The 22,148-nt window shown below is 38.9% G+C and overlaps 2 long non-coding RNA genes across 2 annotated transcripts in view; one reads left to right on the forward strand and one right to left on the reverse strand.

The window, feature by feature from the left end:
- The first annotated feature begins 8,319 nt into the window (after positions 1-8,319).
- LOC123378454 lies at positions 8,320-17,254 on the forward strand. The gene is made up of 3 exons (XR_006582625.1): positions 8,320-8,419; positions 9,015-9,115; positions 17,140-17,254. It is a non-coding gene; the product is annotated as an uncharacterized LOC123378454 (long non-coding RNA).
- A 1,350-nt stretch (positions 17,255-18,604) lies between these two features.
- Positions 18,605-22,148, reverse strand: part of LOC123343437 — a 35,537-nt gene continuing 31,993 nt past the window's right edge. Inside the window, exon 5 of the long non-coding RNA XR_006572241.1 lies at positions 18,605-19,256. This is a non-coding gene — a long non-coding RNA (uncharacterized LOC123343437). The remainder of the gene's footprint in view (positions 19,257-22,148) is intronic.

Consider the following 22,148-nt stretch of genomic DNA (forward strand, 5'->3'; position numbering starts at 1 on the left):
AGGTTTTCGATTAGACACATTTTTCTTGGAAATGTCAGTTTTCCTCAGAAATGTTTAATTTTTCCATCAGAACACTTACAAGTTTTCAGTTTGAGGATGGATTTTTTGGTCCCCAAACCTCCAAAATTTTCTGAGGGGAAAACCCATTTTCCAACCAGTTCTAAGTAGGCATTTAAATGTATTCAATCAAAGCCATACTTTTAATATAATTCACCTTTTTGGGTAGCATCCACCTGAATGGTCCTAGACCTTTTAACAATATGACTGTTATGCTGCAATAGAGCCAAACATAGCACTTCACTACAGCAAACGGTACAATCTGCAGCTGCCACTGTAGCATATTGCGGTTTTTTGTTTTGTTTGATAAAAGCAGGATAAAACCCAACAGGAGAGTTAGCAGAACAGAGGGTGCAACTGAAGTGTCTCTAAAAGTATATCACAAATTGTAAAGTGATCTTGGCCCTTTTACACTGCACAGGACCAACGACATGACTCTATAGCCACTCATAGTTTGCTCTCTTGGTCTGATATTAGCTGGCTATATTTTCAGCCACAGGAATTGTTGTAAATGCACTATGGATGCCACAGTTGTTTGTTGTTTTTTTCCTTCTGTAAATGTCAACTTTACAACATTTTGTAAGCTTGTCATTCTTTATGGATCTCTAAATCCAATTTCTACTGTCTCAACAAAACCTGAAGAATACAGCTTTTTAGTTCAAGGTGGTTTATGTAAACAGTTTCATTTATTACTGAAGTGATTTTAGGTTCATTCTGTAGCTTGTCAGTTATTCAGATCAGCAAGTGGAGTCAATTCACCAAGAGTCACATATAAATTGTCATAGCTCCATGGACTTCGATTGAGCTACAACAATTTACTCAAAAGTTGAGAAGGGTCTGGCTCCAAAGGCCTAATTAAATAGCATACAAATTCCCTGATATTTTACATTTGAAATCCCAGTGATGCTAAAATAGTTTTGGTTTCCAAATAATTACTTTTCATTGATATATTTTGCAGCAAAAATCATTTTGTTTTGGAGGTTTTCCTTTTATCATTTGTGAAAGCATCAATAATACACAGCAAGGAATAATTACCAAGTTTGCTGAGATCAACTTAAAAAAACCCCATCAAACACCAACAACCCAAAAAGAAAAAAGAAAAAGACTTTCTTTTTCCCCACACAGTATTTTTCTTGTTTACAAAAGCATTTTTAAAAATGTATCCTTATTGGCTTCTTCTTCACACATCTTACAGATTCCAGGCAGCTAAATCTGATACGTGTATATAACTTCACAATAACATTGTGGTATGCAGATTTCTATTGTAAAGTGAAATCATTTTTATGTGGAAAACCGGTAAGGCAAATATTATTATTTAGTTAGTAGTCTTTATTCCAACTAATGTCTCCCTCTGTATTGTAAGAAAAGGCTTTATGGTAGCCATTTTAAAAATGATTATGATTTCTGGCCTTCTGTTGTAAAGAAGAAAATAGAAAAATAAGTGGAGGAAGCCAGATCAGCTGGCTTGTCCCCATTCCTAATAATAACAGACGAAGATTCCTGTGCACTAGCAAAATCAAAAGCATAAAAGGCCTTTTCCATTTAAAATCAATGGGAGCCTGTGCAATACTGACATAAAGGTGAGGGTCTCTTAATACTGAGAAGAACTATCTGGGGAATTCATATCCTTTTTGGAGGACTAAGTAGTAGGTTGCTGTTATCATTCAAATGTGACACTCCTGTATTAGAAATCCTTGCTATGACAGCTCCAGACCCTAGTGGAGTCATATCCTCTCTCCAAAGGATATATTACGAGTTAAAATATTGCTTTGGGTTTTTTTGTCGACACCAGAACATATCAAACTGGCACAAAGCGGGTTCATCATTATTTCCTTTAGTAAACTAAGGGTTAGATTATTCTTTGCTCAGTTGCAGTCATTGTAAATCTCAAGTAACTGCATTGATTTAAGTGGAGTTACTTCATTTTTTACACTGGTATAACCGAGATTAGAATCAACTAGGTGTATAAACTAGTGTTATCATCAGGTTTCTGTTAACATGTACATAAGCAAGTGAATTATAAGATTCCGTTGTTTAGATGTTCTCTCTCTATTTACACATATTTACAGAACAGAGGTGCAAAGGAATTCTTATTTCCTTGCATGGGCACATTCACAATCTAGCCCCTAGTGTATTATTTTCATAGAAGTATTAACTTCTCAGAAAGGGCCATCCCAGTCCTAGAGGGTTTTACAGAGAAGATTAAAACTCACTGTAACAGTGACAGCAAATGCATTTTACACTTGGGCTTTAACATCTGTGTACCATGAAAACTGCCATTAAAAGGCTAGTCCAGAAGGGGATAGTTCAGTGGCTCCATTAGGGCAACTTTCAGGTCATTTTACACCACTGTGATAGCACTAAGTAACCTTTAGAAGAGTTGAGAATCTGGCCCACAGTTTGAGCCTCTGCTTAGCAAACATCTTGAATATTTAAGCTTTGAGCTTATATGATAACATTAATTTCCTGTCTTCCAAATCTGCAGTGCTCATAAGCCCATTTCCTTCAAAGTATCAAAATAAAAGCTATGCAAAATATGCAGCACTGGGTTGAAACGGCAATCAATGCAGATACTTGGACAATTTTGAGACATTAATGGTAACCACTGATTATCATTGACCAAAGTGCAGCTGTAGCCTAGATGAAAAGCCTTAGAGTAAAATAGAATTTATATATCAATGTACAATAGGGTGAAATTCACCCTTGTGCAGAGGGTCAGTACAGAGACTATGCATCAGACCACCCTATTAAGTGAGAATTAAGTGGTGCATAATTCTTGTCTTGTCCTTCTGCATGCGGTGGATTTCATGCTTTAATGAACAGAAGAGGTTTTAGGACAGAATATATGGCATAATATCCTAGCAAACAGCAGTTCTGAGGTTTTATACCAGTCATCCAGCCCTAAGAATTCTAATAATTAGGAATAATTGTTACTTATCTAAGACTCTGTGCATATTTTGTTCAGTTTTTGCTTTGATCACTTTTCTATAGGAAATATTGCCCTGGAGTTAGCATAATGTAGGCTAACCAATATACTTCCAGGATAAAAGTATGTATTTCTTATGAAGAAACCCTAATGAGGTTGAGCCAATCTTTAGAGAAAGTAACAGAGTTTCCTAAGGGGAAGCATTCAAAAATTATGATAAAGGGGAATGAAACAACCGTTCATGCTAGAAAGGGGATCAGAATGCAGGATGTAATGTACAGGGACATAATTGAAACTGAGGACCAGTTTGGAATTCAAGCACAGCTATTTCATTCAAGCAGTGACACTTATGGACTAGGTTGGAGAAGTAGACCTGTTCAAGCAATTAGTATTACTGTATTCTATCTTTGAGTCAACTGGCTGTTATAGAGAAAGAAGGATACAATTGCAAAGCAACGGGGTGGTAAACTTAAGGGGAACAGGCTTGTTGGACTGAGTAACCATTTCTTGTTCTGTTTTTTTATGGCCTGATCTGTACTACACAAACATTTGATTCATTGTCTTGAGTGATTATTTTGCTTGGGAATTTAGGACTCAACCTCGCAAGGCATTGTGCACTTTGGCAACAATCCAGGTCTGCTCATATGCTTTGCTCGATTGGGTCCTGAGTGCACAGTAGCTTGAGTCAATAACAAAGTCCTCCACTACTTTATATCCAGAGGCTAGTTCCAGCCAGCTGATGTGTAAAAATCTTATTGGCATTCCAAATGCTGTAGTGAACAAAAGGACCATCCTAGAGAATTAAATCTATTAATATAGTGTTAAACTAAAGCTGTTTCTCTTCTTCCTTTATACTTACAGTAACAAATTATAGCAGATTATATTGCATAGCTTTTATAATATAAAATATAATATAAACCTGTCCCCCCACTGTGAGTGTATAACATCTCTATGGCAACTACAGCTATTGCTTATAATACAATACTGTCCTTGGGGGGACTGAGGCAAAGTCCAGTCTATTTAATTTAAAGTGTTTGATCTTGGCTAATAGCTCTGTGGTGATGGTCAGTGTCTTATGCATGTTAGATGCTTACACATAATGAATCAGTTTTGTTTGAGAAGTAAAAATTCAAAAGAAATACTTCTAAAAAATCCCACTGGAACTATGAACTACAGTGGGACACACAAATCCAGTCTTTAAAAAGAATCAGGAATTTGCTGTGAATTTGTTTGCCCAGCTGCTCAGATTTTTCTAGAGTCTATAAATGCTACTTCTAACACAAGTTTCTTGACCTAAACTGAGTAAATCAAAACTCAGCATTACCATTAGGAAATGAAAGCAAAGGAAACTAGCAGAGCAAAGGGAGAAAAATTAATACTGAAGCTTGGGGAAGTAGATCAAATGATGTATAACAAACATCTTTTAGTTGTTCTAAATTCCCAGTGCTCACCTCCATTGACTAAATGGCTAAAAGGCAAAGAGGCTCCTTGTACAAGCCCCGCACGTGTGTTAACACCTTGAAATTAGCTTCCTTATTCTCTGCAGAATGTATGTGTTAAAAAATAAAAACTGCTGCTTGTGAGATGAAAAATCCAGTACATGAAGAGTGGGGAAAAATCCCTAACCACCAGAGTCTGATCATTGTGAAACTTGGCCTGTATTAAAAAATAACTCCGCTGAAACCTGGATGAAAAAAATCATGTTAACCAGGACAGTGAATGGACTCTGAAAATGTTGAGGGAAATACCATACGCAGAAGACAGTGTAAGACTGAAAGCAAGATACTGAACCTTAAAGAGGTACCACAGCCTGACAACTCAGCAGCTGAATCATGGGATAACCTAGCAACTCAGAAAACTCAGCTCATCAGTAGAAGTGAAACTGTCAAGCCCAGGGGTTCAAAATGTTTTTAATGGCACTGCCCAAATATTATTAGTGATGATCTTTACTGGGATGGCATTTGAGCCATGAGACAAAGTGGAACACCTGTCCCCCACTGTGGTTGTATAACATCTCTATGGCAACTACAGCTATTGCTTACTTTGAAAAGTAATTTTAGGAAGATATTAGTGTACGGTACTTTTAATTTACTTTAATTCAATTTGGCAGAGAGAAGAAATAAGGAAGAGAATCAACAATAGCAACATGCCAATATTAGATCAAAATTTTCATGTTAACATAACTGTCAAAATTTGGTTGGAAGGAAATTGAAGGTTTTGACTGTTGGACATTGGGCAGACAGGGTTTTGGCTCCTGGAGCTCTGCAGATGAAATTATGATTGTGGGAGGCAGTCTGGCATTGGGGGACAGGCTTGTTAGCTGGATGTTTCTTCTAAAATAATCAGTAGTGAATAAAGTTGTTGACTTAAATTGTCATCTTTATGTTTCAGACTTTGAAATGAATGGGATACACCCCTCAGACCTATCTGTAGTCTTAGTAAGACAACATTGTATCAGTTTCCATTCTGTTCATGTTTTCTAAGGCTTTCTTCAGTCATAATTTTTAAAAAAAAAAATAAAAGCTTGGATTTTGAAGCATGATGCTGTATGTTGCACCTGCAGATGATAGAAAACATAGAGCCCTGGATAGTACAGTATGTTTCAGTCTAGATTTGTCAAACTCAGCTGTGAACATGAAGGCCATCTTAGATGACAGGAAAGGTAGATTTTCTATTAGATGGAATATTTTGGTTATTTTCTTGTCTATGAAAGCATACTTGAGCACATTACACAAACATTTATACTGCAGACACTAGTACATGCAGAAATTCTGGGTATTCATGGTTGTACCTCTCTTTTGTTGTTGAATGTTGCCCTGTGAATTTGCTTTTTAATGGGATTTCAATCATTTGTGTTAAAAAAAAATGAAAGTTTTTTTTTTTTTAAATTTCACATTCCAGCAATAATTTGTTCATTGCTAACACACCCAAGCCTGTTGAGCTAGCTTCTGGCTGCAATCCAATCAGATTATCAGATGCCTGAATGAACTCAGAAATGTTTTAGCAGTGTGAAGAATTTATGCTTAATCATTTGGGGAAAATATCCTATTTTGATTTCTAGTTACACTACTCATGTTCAATTGCCTAGTCACATGAAAATAAAATTTCACCATCCAGCCATATACATCTTTTAAGTTTTGCTAGACAACATGCTTTGACTCAGTGTCTATCATTCAGCATTACATAAGAGGATCTCCGCAGCTATTTAAATTAAAAACGAAAACAAAACAAAAAAAACCACACCAAATATATGGAGTGGCCTGCTTGCAATTCAGAAATATGTAAGTAGGGGACCCAAACAACACTAAACTCTGGGAAATTTTGTATTTGTGTAACCCACACACCTTCTGGGTATGGTGCTCTGTCCCTTCTAGCGGCACCGACACCACTTAGAGATTAATGAGTCTGCTACAGTCATAGCTAAGAGCCATGTGGCTTTTAGCTCATGCAGTAGAGGCTTATGCATTTAGCTCCACAGGGCCCAGGTTTGATCCTGCTCGCCGATGACTGAGGTCTGTCGGTGTTAAATTTGCATCCAAATTTTGTAACTTGGTGTCATCAGAACACTGTCTCCTGTGCACTTCCCCATGGCAGGGCACTGTGCTACAGCTGCACTACCTTACTTTCCTCAACAGAGTTTCCAATCAGCTCTGGTGACTTCTGGATTAGCCATTTGGCCAGGTCATTATGAATGTTCAATCCCCCTCCTTTGAGGTAACTGGATCCAAAGTCTCAGGCCCTCTGAGGTTATTGCCTCTCTGCCTCTAGGCTCAGCTGTCAGACCCACCCCTTCCTCTGCAGCACTCCCGGCCATGGCTGACTCAACCACCAGTGGCAGATGCCTGAGAAACCCAACCACTCTGGTGTCAGGCCTGCCTTCCCTCCTGGAAGGCTCTGACCAGCCACAGTCTTACTCAGTTCCAAGCTCCAGTCAGGCTTCTCCCCTTAGTGAGAGCAGTTGGGCACATCAGAATTTTTTGAACAAATGGCACCCTAGTGTAACTAATATAGCTCAAACTCTATTACAGCTATTATATTTATAGATCTGTAGATTCCAACGCCAGAAGGGACCATTGTGATCATCTAGTCTGACCTCCTGTATTACACAGGCCATAGAACTTCCCCAAACATTAAATGCCATGAGAAACTCTATTGAAGATTTCCATTTTCAATCCTAGTCACCATTTTACCTTTATTACTTCAAAGAAGCAGAACTTTTCACTGAACCACTAAGATGTACACCTGTAAATTGGGTGTGCGATTGCACTGCGAGCCAGTGGTGGGACTATTGAGGGGGGTAGTTTGGGGCAGGTCAGTGAATGGGCAACTGAAGGAATTAGCATTCTGGAAGTGAGTTCATGGTGCAGCTGGGATTCACAATCTGTTCTGATCTTAGTGATTCACCTCCTGTGAGTAGGGAGGAACGAGCTTTCAGAAGGGATTTAAATGAGAAAAGGGTGTTGTTTATAGTTCATAGCAATAATAGAACAAAAACACTCCTCAACCAAAAACACTGGTCATAATTCCCAAAGGCTTCCCTGCCTCAACCACTCCTGGGGAAAGGACCAACCCCCAGTTTCCTCTCCCTTGTGTACCTTATTGAATCATGTGATCTTCTGACACTTTCTGGGCTTCTGCTTTTACCTTAACCCCATTATGGCTGACTGAGACCTGTAACATGTCTCAGTTAGCTTCTCCTTACATACCACTTGTTGGTTCCATGCGGTGTAGTTGTAGCCATGTCAGTCCCATTCGATATCCAGAAGGTTGTAGGTCTTTAAGCTATTTCAAGTTACTGCTGTAAGCTCCCAAAGAGGAGAAATGGAATGAAGACGAACTAATGGAAGAAATCAAATATTTAAATAACACATCTAACAGACTTAAGGCCTCTTACATGGCATCATGGGAAAGAGTCAATCATGGGGCATAATAAGAATCTAAGAGCCAAAGAAGGCCAAATGTAAACACTGTCATCCTTAAAAAAAAGTTCAGAAGAAGCTATACAAATAGCAATGAAGGAAGACAAATATGCACACTCAGAACACACACCAGAGTCTTCTTGCAGAAGCACACAGCAAGAATTTGATTTAAGCTTGGGGAATTTGGAATTCAGACACAGCTGAATTTCACTCAAAAGGCTGTAAAACCTTAACACCAGTGTACTCCATAAGTGCAAAAAAAGTAACTTAAGAAAAAACTTGTTAGTCACATTTTTTAAGCCTTACTTGTATGAACTTTCCTGTTCCTTTATTGCCAGGTAAAAGGGTAATAATACACAATATTGCATCACTGCCATTAAACTTAAAGCACAGGGGAAGCTGTTAAAGTAAACAGTGATTGCGGTGATCAAAACAGAGTATTGTTGGAGGAAATAAACCAGGATTTTGAATTCCAGTGAGACACCTTTACTTTTTAAAAGTATTTTGTCAGCTTAAAGTACGTATTTGTCATTTCTGGAGGCTAGGATGACATTTCATAGTCAAAATTCTATATATTCCTGGTGGGATTAAGATTTTGTTTTCGTATGATTACAACTATAGAGAACACTACACCTTATGAATGGTCATATTCAAACTAGCTTCTCTAGGCACAGGTTTTTTACTGCCAAGAAAGTGACATTTTGAATGTGTTATGGGCAAGCATGACGTCTAGTGTTGTCTGGCAGCATTTATAATACGTAAAAACAAAAAACATTGCTCAAAAAACAGTTAAGGCTGCAAACCACATATTTATCTATCACATCATTCTCAAAATATGAGCACTAAAAGAGGGAAATGATGAGTTATAATTTTTCAAACTACGTTTTCTGATTTGGGAATTTGCCAGATTTCTATTTCCTGTTTCTTACATTTTACAGTTATACTTTTTTGTAGGTAAATTAAGATTCAGTTTTAAATGTTAATAAACAGAATCAACTCCAGAGTATTAAACTGAAGGAATGAGTGATGAATCGGCCAGGTTCATAATAGTACCTGTTAACACTGGTTCAGTGTCAGTTTCCACTGACAAGATGTGTATGTTTATCATTCAGGTTTTGATGAGGCAGTAAAGATTTGCAGAATCAAGACCTAAGATGGGAGCCCTTTTCGAAAGAGACAACTTCATTCACTGAAGATACTGAAACAAAAACAGGTATTTCCTAAAATGATTTTAAAAATTCACATATATAGAGAACTATATTTTCTGGCCCAATTCTGCCACCCCTCACTTGTGTTGAGCAACACTTTACAAATAGTCAACATGAGTTAGAGTTGCAAAATTTCACTCTTAGTAAACACATATTTAAACACCAGGCCTTTATCTTGAAAACATTTACTTAAATTACTTCAGTGGGACTTAGGTCTTGTCTACACTGCAAATTACTGTGTGGCGAGCCAGGGTGTAGCTCTTCAGAGCTTCAGCTTGTTGCGCAGTAACATCCCGTGTGAGTACTGCTACACACAGTGAAAGTGCTAGTGTGGGGCGTGGCATACTACTAAATGTAATCATGCTGTTTGTTTACTTCTACTGGGCCAGGATTTCACCCTGTGGGTGTCTGTATTTTAATTTTTTTTTAAAATATGACTTTTGCATTTTTGTTATGATAAAGCAACAAGTATTTTGGCATTTTACCATGACAAACTATCACCCTAAATTATATTCAATCATTGCAGTTTTCACTAAATAATACGTGTGGATGAACCCCTGTTCCATGGCAGATGCACAACATTTGCCAAGTCCTCACTCTGTATCCCACACTGCTTTGCTGGCTACCTGTGTATCCTCTACTGCTCCAGGGTCATCCTGATTTGATGTCACCTTGCCATTTAAATGCTGATGTGAAATGAGTATCTTTCCTTTGTGATTATGGTTTGTGGGGAGTTTGGATACCAGTTCATAATCCTAGTTGACTGGCATGCCTCATGCATCAGTATGTTCTTGTGTTGAAGTCATTGATTTGAATTTCCCCCGTCAGTTAATTCCAGTTACAACAAGACCAGAAACTCTAATCTAGACAAGGCCTAATCTCTCATTTGGTGTGGAAGAAAGTTTAGTAGACTATTTTCCAATGTATAAGTGTATGTGGACTGCAATTTGTGAGATTTTGTACAGAATAAATCTTATTGTCTAAAGAGATAACAAGGGGGTTGAGGGATAGCAATGAAAGCCATGTTCACTGTCTGTCTTGTTTCATGGGGGCTATCAGTGGATTGTGCCTTCTTCTCCATTGTCTCATCATTTTACGAAGGGCAAAGTTTGGAGTTTATAGGCCATATGAAAGAGATGAGTATTAAAGTAGTGATGTGAAGGAGTGTATCAATGAAAAGAGAGAGGGGGTTCCAGGAGTAGGGTGTATGTGGTAGGAGGAAATGAAAGGGGATGCTTACACCTGATTGGGTGTAGTAAGAGAGTGTGAGGTGTGTGTGTGTGGGGAATGAAATGCATTGAGAGGTCAGCTGAATGAAGAAGAGTTGAGCCATATTTAAGAATCCACACAGTGTTTTACACATTTTATTTGCTACTGCACATCCAGCTGCACTGTGATGACATAGCAGTGAGGGATTTATTTCTCCTGTTTAAGGGATCATTCATACCTCATATGTACTCATAATTTGTCTCCAACTCAACATACCATCATGTATCTGTCAGTCACTAACCAACAACATTTAAATCAATTTTTCAATCATTCTTCATGTTTGTGAGTGTGTTTTCCAAATTACACTGAAGTTTTTTTCTTCCCAGCTTGTGCTCATGGGCAGGGCCGGCTCCAGGGGTTTTGCCACCCCAAGCAGCCAAAAAAAAAACAAAAACAAAAAACAAAAACAAAAAAAAGCCACAATCGCGATCTGCGGCAATTCAGCGGGAGGTCCTTCGCTCTGACCGGGAGTGAGGGACCCTCCGCTGAATTGCCGCCGAATAGCTGGACCTGCCGCCCCTCTCTGGAGTGGCCGCCCCAAGCACCTGCTTGCTAAGCTGGTGTCTGGAGCCAGCCCTGCTCATGGGCTACTACTTTGTAGCCAAGTTCAATGTATTTTATATCTGCTTTCAAGTGTTTGCTACATTTCTAATGGCATTTTTTAGTTAATATTTATCCAGCTTCTTCATTTAGATACCATATAATTATAATGAAGAAGCATAATTGCATATGATACTCAGACACTAGAGCAAAGAGCTGCATGAATGGCCCTTTCTTTAAAAGCTGTGTTTTGGACATTTGTTTCAGTCTGCATTACTACTAATGGTCATATTCTTTCTTCATTCCATGCACAGAATTCCCATTAATGTCAACAGGAGTAATCACACGTGGAATGAGTGGAGAATATACCCCCTAAACTTGTTAATATGTGAATGACCACCTAATTATTATGGTTTTACTTAACCTTTGTACTGGATGTGTTAAACATCGTTTTCTATCTGCCTTGAGGCAAAAGTAGAATTTGCAAGTTTTCTCATTAGAATTGAATGGGGGAAATGAAGTGTTGCTATTATGATCATTTCAGTTGCTGAGCACAGACAGTTCACTGAGACCTATACAGAACAAAAGAGTGAACTAGCCCTACCCGCAAGTAGCTTTAAATCTATAGGGGCTTAATCCTGCAAACTGAAATTAATGGAACTGTCATGAAGGTTTCCTAGATTCTAAGGCCAGAAGGGTTCATTGTGATCACCTAGTCTCACCTCCAGCATAATACAGGCTATAAAACAGGAATTATTTCAGGGAAGTTCTAACCAGAAAAAAACATCCACTTGTGATTTAAACATTGTCAGGTTTGTTGGTGATTTAACTTACCTCTGCTCTGTTGTCAAAAACAAGGATGGCATCTAGAAAAGAAGTTAAAGCCCACACTGCAAAAGCATCATTAGTTAAGGGACACCTCATGAAGAACATCTTTTGCAAACTGAACATCCTAATAAAGCAGAGAGGTGAAGCTGAGGAGATATAATGATTTGGTGGTCAGTATTCTATGGGACTGAAACATTGCCTGTACTTGTCAAGAGTGAAAAGAAGTTGGACACCTTTCAGATGGAACATCTCCAAATGATTGAAATCATCAAATGTTATGAATTCATGTCAAATGAAGAGCTCCATTTTCTAACTAAACATGCCCTGCTCCCTCAAACGGTTGCCCAACACCTCTAAGTTGTCATCTGCTCTGAATGCCTACCAGCTGTCCTCTGAGAATTATCTTTATCAATGCAAGCAGGATGGAAAAGACCTCTAGCTCCCTGGGAGATCTAAAACACAATAGTTGGATGACATCAATAGACTCCTATTCCACACAGCCATCCAACCCTATAATATGTCAGGTTTGGCTCAGGACAAAACATTAGGGAGGCATATAATGCATTAAGTAGGCACTACACTAACAGCATGAGAACTAACCTAACTTTGCCAGATTTGTAGGATTGAGTCATAATCTGAACAAAACAATGCACACAGATAATGCACTGTCTGTTAAAAGGGTGGAATAGAGGTTTTCTTTTAGAGGGTTTGGAAAGTTTCTGGTCACCCCGTCTCAAATACATATATTAGACCTGGAAAAAAGTACACATAAAAGCAACCAAAATCATTAGGTGTATGGAATAGTTTCCATATGAGGAGAGCTTAGAAAGACTGTTCAGCTTGGAAAAGAGGTGATTACTGGGGGGGAGGGGGATATGATAGAGGTCTATAAAATCATGAATGGTATGGAGAAAATTGAATAAGGAAGTGTTATTTGCCTCTTCACATAATACAGGAACTAGGGGCTACCCAGTGAAATCAATAGGACACACCCTGCATCCGCAGGTTTGGCTGATCACGGCTCCCAGTGGCCGCGGTTCACAGCTCCAGGCCAAAGGGGGCTGCGGGAAGCAACATGGGCTGAGGGATGTGCTGGCCGCTGCTTCTTGCAGCCCCCATTGGCCTGGAGCTGTGAACCACAGCCAGCGTGAGCTGAGATTGGCCCAACTCACGAATGCTGCAGGTAAACAAACCGTCTCGGCCCACCAGGGGCTTTTCCTGATGGGCTGTGTGCCAAAGGTTGCCGATCCCTGTATTAGACAGAGAATGGGAATAGGGGCTAGAGTTCTATCTCCAACATTGCTACTTACTTGGTGCAACTTGTACAAGTCATTTGAAACTCACATACAGAGGTTCCAGTTTGTAAAATGGGGATAATAATACAAATATCATTGTTGGTTTTAGTTAATATCTGTCAAACACTTCAGTAATAAAAGTGCTACAGTAGTAGGTCTTTTCATATAATTTGTGAAAGAGGAGTGGGTAACACATGGTAATGAGAAACTGTTATACCTGTATGGCTAGTTTACACATCAAGTTATTTTCAGTAATAGGATTTTAAAGCTTATGGTAGATTGATTCTAGTCTCAAATTAGTTCACACTTCTTCAACCCTGCACTGCCAGTCTACATCAATCTTTATTATAACTTCGTCAATTAGTATCACAGCTATGAAAAATCTTGACATAGATAGTGTTGCCTTTTTATCTGAATAGTTTTGTAGCGAGAAAAAATAAACTTTAGAGCAAAGATACAGATGATAGTGAAAAGAAAAGACCAGTTTCATTTCTTCCGGTTATTAAAAGGTGTAAAATGATAACCTTTTAAAAGTTTGATTTTACCATCAATTTTATCATCCAGTCAAGTGGGTGTGTTACAAGAACTAGTTAGGAGTTTTGAAATATGTGTCAAGCCACACTCCAAATCCACATAGGAATCTTACACTACCTCACTGTAGAGAAATTGCTGACATGAAGCACAGTGTTCTTAAGATTTATGATTCTATTCCTGCTAGTTAGGAGAGTTCACTGAAGCTCTCACTAGAACGTGTGTCACTATAATTAAGGGACTACTTTAACATTACACTTTAAACACTTATTTTCAGGAGTTTGTATCTAAAACATAAAAACTGGCTTCAAGTTTGTACCTTGCACCAGGTTTTAAGGAAATAGCTGTGATGGCGAGGCAGCAGATAAGAGGCAGGTTGTTTGGAGAGAAGACTGTACAGGGTTCTGGAATTTTCTAGGCCTAAAGTCACTAGTATTTTTGGATACCTCCATTTCTGAGTGCCCAACTTCCAGAGATCTGATTCAGAGAAGGTTGATACTCAGCACTTTCCAAAAGTCAGGACTCTTCAAGGTGCTTCAGATGGTCACCCAAAATCACTAAGGCCCAGATCCTCAAAGGTATTTAGGTATTTCCTTTCAGTGGTGTGGCAAACCCAGGACAAATGGCTACAAAGGAAGGGGTAGTAATTAGTCCCAGGGGGTTAAAAGGCCACTCCCTATCCACTGAGGAGAGATAGCCATGGGGAAATAAGGTTCAGCTGGAAAAGGAGTTACCAGGGAACTAATTAGGTTCAGCTGGCCCCAACTGCTGGACACCTTTTTAAACCCTCCCTGGAGTGGAAGCAGGGGGGAGAGTGAGAGAAGCAGCCAGCAAGTGGGGCCTATTTAGTCAATTTCCTTTGCTCTCCAACAGATGCCAGCAGAGCACCCCCTACCCAATGGCGCCCCCGTACATCTGCAATTCTTAAGCACCTCTTGGCTGCTCTTGTCTCATTTCACCAACAGATGATGACAAAACAGAGCTCTTTATTCTCTAAGGCCTCAGGCCTTACATGAGAACTCTCAGATAACCTCTCCAGGCTAGGCTGTCTGCAAGGAAAGTAGCACATTGGATAGACATATCAGTAACTCCACTTGTCTATCCATCAAGAAAAAATCCCTTTATCCTAAAAACACTTTCAAATCCAGATGTTACCATATTAAAAATTGGCATTATCATTTAATATTTATATTTCAGTAGTTTCCAGAGGTCCCCATCAAGACTGGGTCTCCATTTTGCTAGTCACTATACAAAACACAAATGTAGCCACAGTCCATGCCCTCAAAATTTTATCAAAGAAAAAATGGGATTGACTGTATGGGTAGAACAATCTACAGACTGTGTAAATTCTATGGTTGTAATTGAAAAAACAGATGAAGTAGGTATATGTATTTATCCACACAATTTAACTAAAGCCATAAAATGTGAACATTATCCAATAAAAATTGTTGAAGAAGTGGCAGCTAAGCTCTCAGAAGCAAAAATATTCTCACCACTAGATGTAGGACATGCATTTTAGCATGTAAAATTAGATGAGTCAAGCTCCAAGCTAGTGACTTTTAATATACCATTTAGATGTTATAAATTGAAGTGAATGCAATTGGATATACAATTTGAATGCCATTTTCTCTTCTGCTCTTGAGGTATTTCAAAGACCTTATATGTGGCGAGATAGGCAGCCTGGTGTAATGGATAGTGTTCATGCTGGGGCATCAGGAAAATTGGTTCTATACACTCCTTTAGCAGATCAGCATGGTCAAATAAGTGGCAGTCTGATGTGTGACCTTGAGCAACTCATGGCACTACCCTGTGTCCTAGCTTCTCCATCTGAAAGCTAGCGATAATGATCCTTGCCTTACTTCAAAAGCACTATATAAACTAAGTGCGCCATCTTCTCTCCCCCGTCCCTGTTTGCTTCACCCTTCATTGCATCTGGTGTTAAACTAAGATTGTCAGCTTTTTGGGGTGGGGACTATCTTTCTGTACAGTTCCTAGTACGACAGGGCCATGACCTGATTGCAAACTAAGCGCTATCCTAATATCAATATTTATTGTTACATGGCACTGCTCTTTGAAGGGTTCAAAACTGATGCAGTTATAATGCTTGATGTTTATATTTGGGTTAGGGGCCCTGAACACAGTGAAGGACCTTCCAGGTTTTGCAGAGAGCTGAATTTTAAGATGTCTAGAGTGAGACTAACAGAGTGTCTATATTAGAGTACAGAGGCAGATAAGATAGGAAATAGATTAAATGAACCTCTACACTGTGTAGCAAATCAACAGTGATTTATGGAGATAGATTTGGGATGAATTTTGCCAAAAAGCTTATCAACAGCCAATAAGCCCTTAAGGTAATTGACAGAAAAGAACATTCCCTGGCATTGGGAAGAGCAGTTTTTGAGCAGGTAAAACACAGGGGCACCAAGCAACTAGTTTTAAAATTTTAGGATTTAGCCAGTCAGTTGTATTACAGACAGACATATTTTACAAAGGAATGTGCACTTCCGTACTGTTATTCAGGAAAAGCTGCTAACTGCATTTGCTTTAAGCTTCCTAAAGAAAAAGGCAGAAATAAACTACACCCAGATTGAAAAGGAGAAGCTAGTACTTAGAGCTGGGTGAGAAACACAATTTTGAGATTTTAAAAAGTGCCCTGTTTTGCTTTGGGATGAACCTGAAAGCTGTCAATATTTTTCATGACAAACAGAGCGTGCCACCCACTACCGAATAACCAGTAGCCCAGGCACTCACCTAGGATGTAGGAGACATTGCAGCACCAGGTTCAAGTCCCTGATCTACCTGATTCAAAGCAGGTAATCAAACCGGAGTCTCCCACATCCCAGGTGGGTGCCATAACCATTGGGCTAGAGTCAGCACTGCTCCTTCTGGCATAATGAATATTAAATTACTGATATGAAGTGGAACAGCTCCAACAGAAGCACGTACTCTCTTCTCTCTCTCACTGCAGAAATTCCACCCTGGACACGAGAAGCCTTCCAGAAAAAGTTTAACCAGAACTGTCCCTTTTGTGGGATATGTTTCAGGTTTGATGAACCAGCACTTTCTGACAAAAACGTTTTAACTGAAAATTCCGGACCATTCTACCAGTAATTGTACTTGGTAGTTTTAAGTTCACTAACATACATAAAGGAGAGAAGAGAGGCATAGAAATTACATACAATGCTAAAAAGCTATTAAAGATTTTGGGCCAGGTTCTTCAGTCCTTCATCTGGCAAACGTCCTTCTGATTTCAATAGCAGTCTTGCTAGATTAAGAAGGACAGAATATGGCCTTTTGTCTTTAGCACTACTGGAATAGTTTTATAGTCCAAGAGCAGCCTTCATGGTGATGTCGTCACTTACTATCCTGCAGCACTCTTTTGTGGTGTTATCATCCATCTCTTAGTGGGATATTCGGTCTTCTAGCCAGGTTCCCCTAGAGTCCCACGTCTTCCAGGACATCAGTGTCATGCGTCTGACTAAGTGGGTAGTCACCCACGAAAGCTTATGCTCCAATACATCTGTTAGTCTTAAAGGTGCTACAGGTCTCTCTGTTGCTTTTTACAGTGTCATAAATAACATCCTTGTGAAGAGGTATACTACCTCTTTAAGGGCCAGGACGGCCTGGGGGCATAATCAAGAGGCCCCAGCTCCACTGAAGGGCTGGGCTATTTGGACAGGAAGCTGAGCAAGAGAAAAGGAAGTAAAAACCAAGAAGGCTACAGTAGGTGTTGGTAGTTTTTCTGCTCAAGCTCTAGGAGACCAGCCTAACCAGAGGCTTTGCCTTGTGGACTTCAAGTTGAGACCTCTGAACCAGGGCCCTGAGGTGAGAACCTTATGAACTTTTATTGTGATTGCTCCTTTCTTGAAACCTTATTAAAAAGGGACATCCCTTGCAGAGAAGAAAATAGATCGGCACTGCCTGAAAGTGACCATAAGTGTGACAGTCAGAATTAGCAGAATTTCAAACTGAAACACAAACACCTGCTGTGGCAGCCAGGGACATGAACTGTTTAAATGGATGGCTGAAAGAAAGAGTATATCTGGTCGCCAATCTGAGACCACACTGGTAGTTTAGAGATTAAATTAGCAAAAGAAAAACATTTTGCTGTTTTACTTCTAACACTATCTTTGAAAAATGAAGGCAATTATATAATTTGCCTGAATCTGTTCCACAGCCCAGGCGATAGCTCTGTAGTTTGCATAGGCCTCAGTGGGCATCAAATCAGTGAAATCCTCACATACACTTAAATGCTGTATCTTATGACTCTTACCAAACTACAAAAGCAAATAAAATCGGATTCCAAGCAGGAAATCCATTCTTATTTTATCTGGGGGTATTTAGATATCAGTCTTTACCCAGCAGCTGATTTTATGAAACTTGTGTTCAATACCTGGGCACAGCAGAGTACAGTCTCCAAAGATTTAATTCTCCTAAGTGATTAATTAGTCTGGAAGTCTAGACAATGTCAGTATTTCAAGGGTTAAGGGCTCCCTCACTGCCAGTCCTCCACTATACCTGCTGTGCTGGTGTTGGCCATTACTACTCCATTGAAAGTAGTGAAGTTGTTATGTCCAGCAGCATAACAGGTGCCTTCACTCTGGAATATTTGCAAGTCATAAACAGATTAACTCAGAACTGAAGGTTTAAGTGAGACTATAAAGTTATTTGAACCCAACTGTCTGGGGTTTACTAAGACAATGACTGGTGTAAAAGATCCCTACATTACTAGTTTCAAGACATTACATGGAGATCTGCATACATTGCTAAGCAAAGAAGAATAAAAATCCTGTTTTAAAAATTAGATTTAGAACATGATTTCCTAACGATTGCAACAGTGCCATGCACTTTAAACACCCCATCACATGATGCCTGAGGAGACACAAGGCTGCAAATGGCAAATATAGTTGTTTTTCAATAATATCCACTTTGGTTGCTCAAACGATATTTTATGTTTACCAAGAGAAATGCAGTATTTTAAAATACACACCTTCCTCAATTTTCTCTTGCACCAAGCAATGCAGGGTCACATACAAGTTACTCTGAACTTAATAAATGATCAACACTTCATTTGATTGCATTCACAAGGAGTTTCTCTGACATCAGGTGCACGTTAGGCATCTCAGAAAAGCTTACCTGGCTTACAGTGGAGCTATTGCAGGCAATAGATTTCCTTTCAGAAGACAAAGAGTTAGGCCGTTGAGATGAGAGAAGAGGGAGGCAGGCAGAGATAAGTATTTTCTCCCTCCTTGTCTTTAGCAAAGGATTAGCCTAGCAGCACAAGTGTGATCTGACAAGTGCAGTTGAACAACAAATGTAGAAGTACAGAAAATGCCACTTGCTTGGTGATTTTGCTGATAACATAGCACATTTCTATCAATAGTAGAAAACAGATGCCAAGTAAAAAACAAGCTGCTGTCATACAGAAATCTTACAGAAAAGAGACAAATGGAGTCAATGGTAATTGTTTGTGTTGTCATGTTGGAGACTCAAATGTAATTCCTGTGCTTGCACAGGGGTCAGGGAGGATATCAGTCTCGTTTTGCATCAACCATTCCTTCTACTCAAAACAGTGGGTAGAGAGACAAAAATCTCACTTGCTCTGATGGAGATATTGCAGCAGAAGATGAGCTGAAAGGTTCTGAAGAGACTTCATCAGTTTGTCTTCAGGTCCTGGCTGAAGCTAGCAGCGAGGCAGAATAAAAAAGAAAAATATGAAGGGGGAGGAAATTAATTGAGTTATCTGAATTGCAAATAGGGCTTGATTTCAGTTCAGTTGTCATCTGGCCAGTTTGTTCATCCCCATGTGTAAGGGGACTTAAATATAACAAATGCACGTATTTCAAAACAAAATAGTTGAAAACTGATTTCTCTCTGCTTGACAGAAAGCTTGGTCAGAGTTTTGTGTTTCCTCTGCTAAATCTAATCTCATCCAGCATCTCCAACTATACTTCTCTATCAAATCTGACTTGGCTGGTGCAGTTGCATGAGTTATTCAATGTCTATATGACATTTTGGAGTGGACAATGGGTAGCTGGCAGCACAGGTTTGTCATCGTGGAGTTTGTTGGATCCTGGGTATCCAGAAGGTAGAAGCTACAGGCAAGGGCATAGAGATAGGGCTCCTGGCAGGCCCTTTTCCAAGACCTTGAATCTGCTAACCTCATTGGTCTTCCAGAATCCAGTAAAGCCTATACAATTTTTCATAGACATTTGAGGTGAAGGTGGTTGAGGGTATGGTGGAGTTTTGGTATGGATTTCTGGCTTGGGAACGGGGGACCAGTTTCTGCTTATCCCTGGACAGCCCATTAAGCATTGGCAGTTTTTTGACTTTCTAGTGAACTCTTTTAAGTAATGTGAAGTGCCTATAGCCTGGCATAGGCTCTAGGGGACTTAAACCAAAATAAACTAAGCAATGCAAATACAAGTGCTGGCAGACACATTTGATATATAGTTTTAAGGCCAGAATCTGCAATCAGATGCTTCTCTCTCATCACTAAGGCTTGCAAGATTGGACCCTTAGCAGGCCTTTATCATTACACTGCTACATATGTCCAATGAAACTACACACAACATAATTGATAACATATAGTGTGCAATAACAGGCCCATCTTGGGAGATTATGGTGTTATACACTGCAGACAAGGTTTGAGGAAGCAGCGTGTGTACAAGTTTAAAATGGTTAGATAGACAGTTAAATGTAATGCACGTAGCTGCCTGCTATGTTTTAGGGTGTAAGTGATGTAGCATCACCTGTTTCAGGATAAACATGGAACTCTGAACTAAGGTCTTGACAAGTAAAATGCCTTTAGCTCAGTGACCCCACAATATTACTGGATTCTGTAGGTTAATAATGAATATATACTAAAGCTCATGCCAACTGCAGAATTTGAGTTCTAATCAGATATCAGCATGTCCTTAGGAGCAATACATATCTGATAACGAAAGACACTATTTGCAGTGCTGCTAGTTCCGACAAATACACAGAAAGGCAGAAAAAGTGACAGCAATGTAATACCATATCTGTTTGAAGAGAAAAAATGATCACTTTATTTTTAGTTCATGGACTCCTGTATTCACACCATGACTATACAGGGTCTTAAAATAAACAAGAGTTAAAGAAATCTAATTTGTACTAATTTACCTGTCTTAGTGATAAAAGTATATCAGAAATAATGTAATCTGCAGAATTATTTGGAATTTTAACTCTTAGTATGGCTTTGTACAGTCCCTACTACAATGCGGTGCCAATTTAGCGTGGCAGTGTAGACAAGCCCATAGACACTATTAAAATATAAGGAATCCATAAAAATGAAAATCTGATAATGACCACCAATAAATTGTACTGTACACAACACTGGTTATGGCTGCTTACTTTGTAAATGTATACTTTGATTTTATTTTAATATACTTATTATTGGTCAGCATTATTAGTATTCAAGGGCATACAGGTTTTTCCTAACACCTCCACTCATATAAATTGAAATCTTGATGTCTACAAATGACCTAATGGTCTTGCTGAGTTACTGGCATGCTGTGCTGTGCCTGTCTTGCTCAGTTTATCAGGTCTTGTTTAATCAAATTTTTAAGATGCTTAACAGAACACAAAGATGGTTACCAATTTTTTTTTTAAATGTGTTACGATGTTTAGGTGCATTATGTCAAAACCAAATTTGTCCGAGGAAGTTTGGTGGAGGCAGCTCGATATCCATCCATTTAAAAAGAGATTATTTAGAACACAATGTATATCAATATTGAACCAGAAAACTGGCATAAAAGTCAGACCCTTAACCATTGCTTAAATAATAATTGGAGGTAATAGAGAGACTAACTTAGACCAGATCAATACTATTCTACAAAGAAAAAAATTCAATGACTGAAACACAAATATAACTAGGAAATATAATCAAGTCAAGGGCATGGCATCTCTCTATTTAAACATTAAGAGTATCACTCCAAAAACTAAGCATTAAAGAGGTTGGATAATAAATGATTGACCTGAGCTGTTATAGCCAATACTGCAGAAAGGAAATAGCTTATCTGATCTAATTAGTGTTCCTGTACATACCTCTAAAATTCAGATACAAGCTGTTCAATTACCATCAAGCACTAGACCAATAATCCTCTGAAGACAAATGTAAAGTATATGTATGGCTTTTAGAAGTGACATAAAATTGCACATGCAGGGTATGCTTTCACTGCAGAGTTAACTCGGGCTCTTACCTGAGTTTTATCCCAAACCTCCCCTTCCCTCCCACACATAGAACCTTTAGACCAAAGTTTATATATACTTTCAGCCTGGGCTTGCTCATCCTTCTGGGGGAATAGGTTAGAGTCCAGATCCCACTTTAACATGGTCTCTAACTTGTGCATCAGGCTGAAACCTGGGTTACAGAACTCTGGTTCTGATAGTCCTTGAGTACCATTCCACAATTCCCTTTGGGCTGTATTTTCCTGTCCTTCTATCTACTCACTTACTCTGCACCAGAATTCAGATTTTATATATATATATATATATATATATATATATATATAATATATATATATATATATATAATATATATATATATATATAT

This window comes from Mauremys mutica, chromosome 10 (genome assembly GCF_020497125.1).
Source record: "Mauremys mutica isolate MM-2020 ecotype Southern chromosome 10, ASM2049712v1, whole genome shotgun sequence".
Classification (NCBI taxonomy): domain Eukaryota; kingdom Metazoa; phylum Chordata; order Testudines; family Geoemydidae; genus Mauremys; species Mauremys mutica.